Raw genomic sequence first — 10,557 nt, 5'->3', positions numbered from 1 at the left:
TATATACAAACCGCTGGGATTTTCAAGGGTTTTTTTCTATTTTAGCCACAAAATTGTACAAGTGTGAAATATGCTAACAAACCTCTTCTTACCCAACTCTAATATCCACGAAAAAGAGGAGGTTTGCCAATTATGTGTTTTATCCACAGTGAACAATAACTGTGTTTTCCTTAAGTCAGAACAGTCAAGGCTGCCATGGAGTGACAAGACCTGGCTTTTCATAGAGTCATTTCCTTCAGTGTTATTTGATACATGTTTCAGTTTGACATTATGTGAATACTCTGCTATTAGGGAAGAAAATGACATAAAATTGCATCCTTTGTCGACAAGGTCTTAAGTTCTTTCAGTAGCTTCTTTCCTTTTTGAAGCTGTAATAAAGATCATAATTAGAATCCCAGTTGCTTAAGTGAGAAATTAGCGTGTTCTTAAATGCTGAGCCGAGTCAGGTTCCTAGTGAGACCCCCTCCAGGTATCTGGCCTGCCCCAAAGCGCTTTTCCTAATACCAATTTGCATTCTAGACGTGTTAAAGAAAATCATATTCATTGGCACTTAGCAGTTAATCAGATCCATCAGATAGCTTTGAAATAATTTGCAGCCTGACTGCCAAAACCACCAGCATTCATTCATTGCCTACATCCATACCCAAGCATTCTCTAAAATGTGTTCAAAAGTGTCAGTACATCACCAAGTATCAGAACTGGGATAAATTCATTCTGTGTATCTCCTTCATTCTTACAAATTTGTCACAAATACTACTTTTAACCCTCCCTGGACCTCCTTGTCTTCTCAGCTGTGGCTAAGGCAACAACAATTTGATGGCTTTTACCTGACATTTTCTCTGTCAAAAATATCTTTCCATAAATGTTTTGATTTGTTTTTGTACAATTGGACACTAACATAGATACCTTATCTATCAATATGTGTTTGACCATGTAAAAATATTTTAGCAGATTGGAATAAATTATAACCTTAATGGAGCTAAAATAAACCTAATTTGTTAATTAATTAAAAACAAGCAAAGAACACTAACACTTAAAAAAACAAACCAGACACTTTATGGTGCAAAATTCAGATTTAATTTCCAAATAAGTGAATGGTAAAGTGTAATTGTATGACATGCAAGAAAATACTTGGAACATATGTAATAGTAGTCACAAATTCTGTAGTCAAGATGTTCTCTTTCTGGATTTCCAAATTGTCTCAGAATATACAGAAGGGTAAAGCAAATAAAATATGGTCTTTGCAGCTGACCCAGGTAGGGATATGATATTGGTAGGTGGTGGAGTTAGATCTATTTAATTTTTGTCTCTTTAACAGTGAATGCTTATGTTATAATGTCTCTCCTGCAAATTCTGCCTAACATGCTTCTGATATGCTTTTGTTTTCCACAGGCCAAGGCTGCAAGCACAAAGGAAGTTTGCTCAGTCCCAGCCAAACAGCCCCAGCACAACTCCAATAAAGATAGTGGAGCCGTTGTTACCCCCTCCCGCCACTCAGATTTCTGACCTCTCCAAAAGGAAGCCCAAGACAGAAGATTTTCTCACTTTCCTCTGTCTTCGAGGTAGGAGTCTCACAGCAACCTAGGGGGACTGTCTTATTTGAAGAACAAGCTGTAGCACTGCCACTCTGAATAGCAGCAAGACAAACGCACTGGTGTTGAGCTTGAGTAAAATGTGTGCATTTCAACTCTCAGCAATCTGACCACCTGCAGCAGGAGCATTTGCTTTGTGGTTGTAAAGACTGTAAAATTAGGCTGGTAATAATGCAAAAGGAACTTTATTTCATGCTTAGCACTGTTATCCTGAGTGGGTTTTTGTCTAGCTCTCCTAACTTCTCCCCATCCTCCTTTGTTTTGGCTGACTATCAACTGAAGAATCGCTTTATTTGCCTGAGTACTTATTTCTGCAAGAGGAGACATCTGGTTGGAAATTCCACTTCTCTACCTACTCACTGTCCTTTATTTGATCAGCCTGCATGAGGCTTTTCATCAGACAGTGGGTGGAGAGATTGCCATTGTTCTTAGTCGATCCAGGAGCCAGATTGCTCCCATAGTGACTATTAAAACAACTGAGCCCCTCCACTCTGCAACCCAAGTGCTGGTGAGGCATCTGAAGTTGTGCAGCAAGATAGCCAAATTATCTCACAGTAACAGGTGCCTGAGCCTGGCTGGAGCTGTATAGCATGGGGCTGGGATCACTGGTGTGTGTCTGCAAGCCTGCATATCAGACTTGGGGACTTTAGTACGAGGTACAACTGACTGTCCAGATTAAGCTAAAGAAGGAGACCTTACCTGAGTTGTTGTTTTTCTTGGGATTTCTCATGGCTCTGTGTCCCAAGTCACATGCCAAAGATAGCATCTTTCAGTTTGATCTCCCAATTGTCCTATTATCTCTCATGGTATGTTTCATTTTTTGTCAGATCCCCTTATCTAGTCACTGCTCCATCCTTGATGTGCTGGAACACCACCACTTGCTGTTGTTTTGTCACCTTATCTGCTGAAGGGTGCATTTGTTACAGATAGAGCTTATCTGCAAAAGTCTTGCCTAGTTAGTCCTTCAGAGCTTGCGTTTGAGTTTCCCTTTTCATAGAATCAAGAAGGCTGGAAGAGACCTCAAAGATCATCGAGTCCAACCTGTCACCCTAAACCTCATGACTATCTAAACCATGGCACCAAGTGCCACGTCCAATCCCCTCTTGAACACCTCCAGGGATGGTGACTCCACCACCTCCCTGGGCAGCACATTCCAATGGCCAACCACTCTCTCTGTGAAGAACTTTCTCCTCACCTCCAGCCTAAACCTCCCCTGGCGCAGCTTGAGACTGTGTCCTCTTGTTCTGCTGCTGGTTGCCTGGGGGAAGAGACCAAACCCCTCCTGGCTACAACCTCCCTTCAGGTAGTTGTAGACAGCAATGAGGTCACCCCTGAGCCTCCTCTTCTCCAGGCTAAACAACCCCAGCTCCCTCAGCCTCTCCTCATAGGGCTTGTGCTCAAGGCCTCTCCCCAGCCTCGTTGCCCTTCTCTGGACATGCTCCAGCAATTCAACATCTTTGCTAAACTGAGGGGCCCAGAACTGGACACAGTACTCAAGGTGTGGCCTAACCAGTGCTGTGTACAGGGGTACAATGACCTCCCTGCTCCTGCTGGCCACACTATTCCTGATGCAGGCCAGGATGCCAATTCAATTCTGAGGTCTCCGTTGCATCTGAAAGCAACACTGGTCAGTGCCATCCATAGCTTCCTGCTGAAGCTTTCTCACCTTAATGCAGCATGGTTTGATTTCTTTTTTCTTCTCTTTTAAGAGATTTTAGGCTAGTGGTAACTTTTGACTGGCTGTTAATTTATCTGTCTTCACTCTGGTGCAATATTGAGCCTCCATCCTGTTGGGACTTCTGGTAAAGTGGGTGGATGGAGGAGATAAATAGGAGTGGTTTGCTAGCTTTTGTGTTTGTTTAAAGGATTGCATTGAGCTGAATCTAATGGAGTTTAAAATGGCATCACAGTCTTCTGAAATGTAATCTGTGGCAATGTATTTCTAATTTAGTCTGCTGTGAGGTTGATCAGTCTGTTGGCAGCATGTCACTGCTGTGATCTGGGCCAACTGCCACAGTTGTTGGTGGTAAAATTCAGATGGTGGGGGGGTTGTGTGTGTGTATGTGTGTGAGCACACATGGCTGCATTCACACGCTTGTTTCCACTGCTTGCTAACTAAGCATGTGTTATTTATAGCTTTGGAGGCACTTGCACTTAAAGAAAGGCAACCTGTGTGTGAATGTGACTTATCTTTGGGTTTACTTCCTACTGTCTCTATGCATTCAGTTTTAACAATGCAAATGAGAAGCATGGGACTTTTATCCTGTTCCAGTGTTTTATTCAGAAGGCTTGTGGATTGTTGGTTTTTTTTTTTTTCCTCTTCTAATCAGTGGCTGTTTAGTTCTTGCACCTGTAATTTTCTTCTTTGTTATTCATTTGTAGAGTAATTGATGTTTTGTACTGTCAATTAAGAACTTGCAATTCATTCCTAATTTCTTCAGTATGCAGGAGTATGCGGGTATTTCAGACAACACGTGCGTTCAGACGGCAAGATCCCAATTACAATTATTAAAAACCACAAGGGAAAATCCGTGTTGAGTGCCACACATGGCATGTTCTTGGGTTGCTTAAATAGGTTCATGAAAAGCAGGAAGGGGGAAAGCTGTCAGCTCTCTTTTATAACCTCCACAAGCTTATTGCTGCATCACCCCTATGTAAAGCCTGAAAAAAGGCAGTAAAAACAGGGGAGAGAAATTTTTTTGGACACAGGCTACCTGGATGTGTTTCTATGGAGAAGCAGGAGAGCAACTGTGGCTTGGGGTTGTTAAGATTGTTATTAGCATGATTCTCTGTGGTCATGTCTCTGCCCTTGTCCCACCACACCCAGCAGCAGTGTCAGAAGCACAGTGTAAATTTGTCACGCAATGTCAGTATGTAATTTATTTTCTGTTTTTAAACAGAGAAATTTAAACATCCCATCACCACTCCAAGGTCACTCTTCAGTGCCCTAGGGCTTTTATTTTAAGCAGCAGCAGCTGAATTCTGTGAGTGATGGAGCAGTATCATCATGCAACAAGGCCCATGACGTGTGTAAGGTCCCATACTTAGGAACAGGAGTTCCATTTCAGAAAATCTAATGATTCAAAAGCACTTTTACTTACTTTTTTTTCTGTTTTTTTTTTTCATCCTGAAATTTCCAAGGGAAAAAATGTAACCACTTGGTTTCATTATCCAGAATGATAGGGGCTTGAGACATTTTTTAATTATATTGTATTTTGAACTCTCAATTAGATAATTACCTTAAAAGGTAAGCAGAGCAGAATGAATGACCTGTAACAGTTGATGAATATCTGAGCACCCAGCAACACATCATAACTGACAAGACTTAGCAAGGCTCCCCTGCTTTCTAGTATTTTAAAATAATTATTTTCCTTCTTTTATTTATTTATTTATTTATCTATTTATATTATTAAATTGTGACCTAGAATTTTCAACACAAGAAGGGAGGGAGTAGCGTGGATATCTTTAAAGTGTATGTCTGCAGTGTCCTTATCTTTAAATAGCTTCTCCAGTGCAGCCCATATGCCCTTTGCCAGAAGCATAATTAGTATCTTTCAGCAGTGCATGTAGGTGTGAGTGTCATCTCCGTGTGGTCATACAACGACTTTCACTTTTACTGTATGTTCTGCCTCTGATCAAATTTTTCTTAATAGCTTCCGTTGCAGTACATTTGAGTTACCTTTGCTCTCCATAATTATTTGCAGGTTATAAGTATTGCAAGCAGAATAACACCAGGCTAAAGGGGGGAAGGAAAAACAACTCTCTGTGAGCAACGGATCTTTGGCAAAAGGTGATAACAGGAAGGCGATGATTAGGAGTCTATATTTTAAGAAGTTTTCCCATGATCAGTTTTCTAATTGAGCCAGGCCTCAGGGAGCTGCGTGCTAGAGAATTTCAGGGATTCCTAAATAAAGATGATTTAATTGAGATCTCACAAATTGAGTTTTCATGGTCATAAACAACTGTTCTACAAAATGCATGACTGTTCCTGAGTGCTGTGATGACTTAACAATCTGATGATTTATTACAAGTGGCCTGAACAAAAATAGAAAATCTCACTATAGCATGTTTGTCCAAACCCCAGTAACTGCTAAATCTCAGTGCCCAAGTCCTCTTGTAGTTTGCTCTTATGCAGGCTCTTAATTTTTTTTTAACACCTTGTTTGGGTGATCAGCTCTGGAGTCTTTGAACCCAGTCTTTTCTCTCTTTTCAGTCTTAATAGAAGAGGATGTCTGTGCCTGTAAATACTGCAGAGCCTTTCCATTAAAATGGGAGAGCCCTCAGAATGCAGATCTTGTGAGGTATTGATTTGGGGCATGTTAGGCACCAAGTTCAGTATCAATAGGCAAACTGGACTTTGAGAGCTGGTGGATGCATTAATCATTCTAACACTGTTTTAAAATGTGAGCTGCTTTGCAATCTGGGTTAGTTTTTATAATTCTAAATCAATATTAAAATACGCAGATGTGCAAGAATTTGTTTAAATTATTAGAAGATTTAATAAATTTTACTGTGAAATTGTTTGATATTTGAGAGTTAAATTTTGGGATGGATTGAAAATGCAAGAATAGATTTTGGGGTGTTCAGTCTTAATTGCACACAAAATTTAATAATAATTTAGTATTTAGTAACTATAATCTCACTATTTCAAAGTTATTTTTTTAAAGTTAGCAGTAATAGTGAAGTGTAGACTATTTTTCATATATGCATCCATTTAGTCCGTCTGTGGAATATGCTGCTCTGGGCTGGTAAGTAAGTCTCACAGTGGTTTAGGACAAGGGTAATTTAATCACTGTTGGCAAGGGAAAAGTGGATGTGTGGGCTCATGGTGAGCAGCATGTGTGTGAAGTACACAGAGAGAGCCTGGTCACCAACACCATGGCATCATTCCCTCCCAGGGGACAAGGTTGCTGCTGGAAAGCCATCCCTTCAGGCATGCTGTACAGGGTGCATGGAAAGAGCCTGCTGAGTTCCAGCAGACTAACCTGTGTGTAGTACTACAGCTGAATTAAAGTTTTTTCCATGCTTTTCCTGCTTTGAGGGCCCTTTCTGAAGTTAATGATTCCAATATCTACATCTGCAAAAAGCCACAGGATGAATTAGCTCATTGAAATGGGAGACTAATCTTGCTGTTCAGCTTTTGTGTTTGCCACAGTTGCCACAAACTCACTCTGAATCTTTTGGCAAGATGCTTAGTTTTTCTTTAAAATGAGGATAGATGTTTACTGCTGTATATAGGTGTTGGTGTTAGCTGGATAGTGATTATGGATGAGCTACTGGCATAAAATCCAAGTGCTGCAATGGCAGCAGCAAAGCACTTCAAAACCTTGCTGCCCACAGTTGGTGTCCCGGAGGGCAATGTAAATTAGTCTGGGAAATACAATTCCTGCCCTTTCTCCCAGCCAGCAATCTGTTAGTTTCTCTCTGTAACACAGAAACCTACCAGAGGTTCAGTGCTCCAGAAAAGACTTATTTTTTTTTTTGCTGGGGATGGGGTTCGGGATCTTTTGGATATGAAACAGACTCTTGTAGACTTTTGGGAATGGCAGTGTGGTGGTTTGGGACTTGCAGACTTGTTTTATTCATGTTGGAGTGGAACATAAGGTCGGGGGTTGAAGTGGTTTTGAGGTTCACTGCCAAATCTAGCCAGATTAGTAAAGGTAAATTGCTTTGAGATTGCCAGACATGAATTGTGGATGCGAGAAGCACTCCACTTGTTTTTTTTCTTATCTAATACTCAGTAGTCTGTTACTCTGGTGTGTGTTTTGTTAACTTCTTCTTTGCAGATTACACATTTCCTCATCCTTAGTCCATTTCCCTGGTGGTGAATGGTGCCACATCTAGCTGGCAGCCTGTCACTAGTGGTGTCCCCAAGGGATCAGTGCTGGGCCCCATCCTATTCAATATCTTTATTGATGATCTGGATGAGGGGATTGAGTCCATCATCAGTAAATTTGCAGATGACACCAAGCTGGGAGCAGTTGTTGATCTGTTAGAAGGTAGAAGGGCTCTGCAGAGGGACCTTGACAGGCTGGACAGATGGGCAGAGTCCAACAGGATGGCATTCAACAAATCCAAGTGCCAAGTGCTGCACTTCGGCCACAACAACCCCATGCAGAGCTACAGGCTGGGGTCAGAGTGGCTGGAGAGCAGCCAGGCAGAAAGGGACCTGGGGGTACTGGTTGACAGCAGCTGAACATGAGCCAGCAGTGTGCCCAGGTGGCCAAGAGAGCCAATGGCATCCTGGCCTGCATCAGGCATAGTTTGGCCAGCAGGAGCAGGGAGGTCATTGTACCCCTGTACACAGCACTGGTTAGGCTGAGTACTGTGTCCAGTTCTGGGCCCCTCAGTTTAGCAAAGATGTTGAATTGCTGGAGCATGTCCAGAGAAGGGCAACAAGGCTGGTGAGAGGCCTTGAGCACAAGCCCTATGAGGAGAGGCTGAGGGAGCTGGGGTTGTTTAGCCTGGAGAAGAGGAGGCTCAGGGGAGACCTCATTGCTGTCTACAACTACCTGAAGGGAGGTTGTAGCCAGGAGGGGTTTGGTCTCTTCTCCCAGGCAACCAGCACCAGAACAAGAGGACACAGTCTCAAGCTGTGCCAGGGGAGGTTTAGGCTGGAGGTGAGGAGAAAGTTCTTGACATAGAGAGTGGTTGGCCATTGGAATGGGCTGCCCAGGGAGGTGGTGGAGTCACCATCCCTGGAGGTGTTCAAGAGGGGATTGGACGTGGCACTTGGTGCCATGGTTTAGATAGTCATGAGGTGTAGAGTGACAGGTTGGACTCAATGATCTTTGAGGTCTCTTCCAACCTTCTTGATTCTTGATATCTTGATCTTGAAAACTAACAGTTTCCTTTGGCTTCTTGATTTTTAGCTCTACTGCTTTGAAGAGTGAACCAAGAAGAAAATGGGGTTTATGTCACACAGGCTGATAAGTCAGCCATAACGTTAACCATCTTGTGATTCATGCAGTGGCAGAGGAAGGGATAGCTTGAGCATCAGTGTGTTCAAGTTCTGTTTTTTGCCTGTACTTGAAACAGCCTTTTCTTCCCCCTGGCTCAGGCACTGGGGAGCTTCCTCTGGAGCCATTCCTGCAGGTGGAGTCAGACAAGTGAGACAATTATGCTTACCTGTAGAGTTTTTGCAGTTCATTCTGTTTTATCATTGCCCTGTAAAATGACTGTGAAGCATGGGCATAAATTAGCTATTTGCACTTCAGGGACTTGGCACTGTCCAAAATATAGTAAGTAAGACATATAATAAATGAAACGCAAGCCCTAAATTTTAAGCACTGAGATGCTAGTACCTCAGGAGCAGTTGGGAGGCAAGGTCCACCTGCATACAGCCCTGAAAATGGGGCCATATGTCAGAGGAGAAGCCAAAACTCTGAACATGGCTCATTGGAAGGCTTGGCATGCCACATGTTTATGGGGACAGGCTTAACTCCCACATACCTTGACCTGCCTTGTACTTAAATCATTCTGATGTCTTAAATTGTTTTAAGGTTTTTCCAGAGCACATCTGGGTTACATTTAATTTGTTAGGAGGAAAAAAAAAAAAGAGAAGGAAAAGCTAGTGGGGGAGTTGGTGTAAATAATTCATGGAGAAGAATCCTCCAATTTTGCAGAAACCACAGCCCAAATTGCAAAGAAGGCTTTTGGATTGAGGTGATTTTTTTGTTGTGGTTGTAACATACCAGGGTTTGAATCCTGTCCAGATGAAAACATTTGGTTTGCACTTCAGTAAATACTGCAGAAATACTGTCAGCTAATTCTGAAGAGTAATGAAATAGTGCTTTTGGCAAAGTGCATGCACTTTCCATACTTCTGATTCCACTCTTCAGATCCAAATTCAGAGTTTTAAAAATACGTTTAGCCTAGTCCAAGACAAAAGTTAATGTAATTTAATGAGAAACAAAACATACTGTGATTTAGGAGAGAAAATTACGCATTTGTCAAAGGAAAAAAAAGTTTAATAATGTCATTAGTCAAATAAAATGGCTGAAAAAGAGTATAGTTTATTAATCAGTCACTTGCTGCTGAGATCAACATATCTATATGTATGGGCTGCATAAGCATCAATTCTGCCTACTAATAGTAGCAAGCCTGAATTTCACTCCTGCAAAGGGCAGCATCGTCCCAGGAAAACTGCTAAAAGCACCATGATTTGAAAACCTGTGTTTTACTTCATATGTACTGTTGTATAAGCATCAAATTCTTATAACAGAGGACTTAAAATACACTTGTCATCCTTTCACATGCATTAAGCAACACTTTGTGTACAGTTGTGGTCATTGTTTCTGCTATACAGTTAGATTTTCTTTTGTGTTGCTCTCACAATAGGAGGGAAGACAAAAATTCGCAAGAGAATTTCAATAATGAAACTGCTGATACTGATGGAAACAGTTGCCAAACATACTTCATATCACATTGTAAAAGAGTTGAGTGTCCTCCCTTCTTTGGTAATAATTCATAGCTCATTGTAATCGTGATGAGTGAATTAAAAAAAGATGAGTCATCATTAAGAATTTTCTCAAAAGTTGCCATACACAGTGGCATCTAATCACGGGAGCAGGAACTCCTGTTCCAATAGGGGTGAGGAGAGTGTACCTGCAGTTCTGCTGGCTGGCTGTGCTTTCCCCATGGCTTGCCATCCCTCAGTCAGATACAGCAATTTGTTAGGCTTTCAAAATCACAGGGCCAGCTTTGGTGATTTTGACTTCTTGCAGTGAGGAGAGGGAAAGGGCTGGGGAGTTCCCTCCGGGCTGCTGCCTGGACAAGGCTATAGCGTTTCTGCTCTTCAGTGTGAGTTAACAGTGACTTGTTAAGTGGGAAAAGGTGAGTGGCATGTGCTCACATTGGGGCAGCAGATTAACAGCACTGTCAGGCAGATGGATCCTGTTAAAGCCACTCAATACAAGGTATTCATCCAGCTTTACTGGATGTGTTACTATTTAACATCAGTAAT

General features: G+C 41.9%; 1 protein-coding gene across 1 annotated transcript in view; it reads left to right on the top strand.

Annotated features, from left to right (window-relative positions):
• Positions 1 to 1,436: 1,436 nt before the first annotated feature.
• The window catches only part of JARID2 (jumonji and AT-rich interaction domain containing 2), a 66,224-nt gene continuing 57,103 nt past the window's right edge, over positions 1,437 to 10,557 (top strand). Inside the window, exon 1 of the mRNA XM_054381563.1 lies at positions 1,437 to 1,562. The gene's annotated coding sequence lies outside the window, so the exon portion shown is untranslated. The remainder of the gene's footprint in view (positions 1,563 to 10,557) is intronic.

Source organism: Indicator indicator, chromosome 6, assembly GCF_027791375.1.
Source record: "Indicator indicator isolate 239-I01 chromosome 6, UM_Iind_1.1, whole genome shotgun sequence".
Lineage (NCBI taxonomy): Eukaryota > Metazoa > Chordata > Aves > Piciformes > Indicatoridae > Indicator > Indicator indicator.
The sequence above is the reverse complement of the archived record's forward strand: the minus strand, read 5'-3'. Positions and strand labels throughout refer to the sequence as shown.